We start from the raw sequence: 824 nt of genomic DNA on the forward strand, positions 1-824 counted from the left end.
CCCAGAGGGTGTCCTGAAACCCAAACCCAGGGAAACAGGATCTCCTATATCAGTGACAGGAAAAAGGAAGCTCTTCCTGGATGAAGTCACCTGCTAAGCAAGGTGTGGACAGCCCTGGGCCATTAAGGCTGATGACAAACTGCCTGAGGGAGGTCCCAGAGCCCCTCTGCCTTGTCAGTGCCCCCAAGCCCCTGCATGCAAAACAGGATTGGAATGATTTCAATATTCTAAAACAGCAACAAGCTTGTCACCAGGAGGAACACTCTGAACTGCTGGATTCCCTTATTTTACGGTATGGTTTTTCATTGTGAATCCCATGTGGGGAGAGGGGCAGGGGGATCCATTTCTCGTTCAGCTGTTAGGGCCTCTGGAGTCTTCCTGGGCCCCCAGGATATCTGCTGGGAGGGAACCCACCGTCCTTCCTGGGTATTTCCCATTAACCGTGGGCGACCTTGGTTGACCTTGGTCAATAGTGTTCGTGTGGTCATGCCCCTCCCTGGCACACCTCACCTGGCAACAGGCCACCCACAGAGGGGCCATTATGATTCCTTTTTGTAGAGGACAAAGCTGAGTTCAAACATGCCTAGGTTTGTACAAGTAAGTGAGTAAGCGGTAGAGGCAGAACACGAAGTTAGGTCTCTCTGACTCCAGGCCATGTTCTTTTCTCTAAACCAAATTAGTGCAAGGGACACATCATCTCTCCCCTATTTCCTCTTAAACAGAGATTCTCAGATTTCCGGTTTTAAACATATTGGGGGCCAACCAGATTTATCAGTCCTTCTCATGCCTACTCAGGAATTGCTTTTTCTTTCTTTTCTTCTTTT

Source organism: Galeopterus variegatus, unplaced genomic scaffold (genome assembly GCF_000696425.1).
Source record: "Galeopterus variegatus unplaced genomic scaffold, G_variegatus-3.0.2 Scaffold1369, whole genome shotgun sequence".
Lineage (NCBI taxonomy): Eukaryota > Metazoa > Chordata > Mammalia > Dermoptera > Cynocephalidae > Galeopterus > Galeopterus variegatus.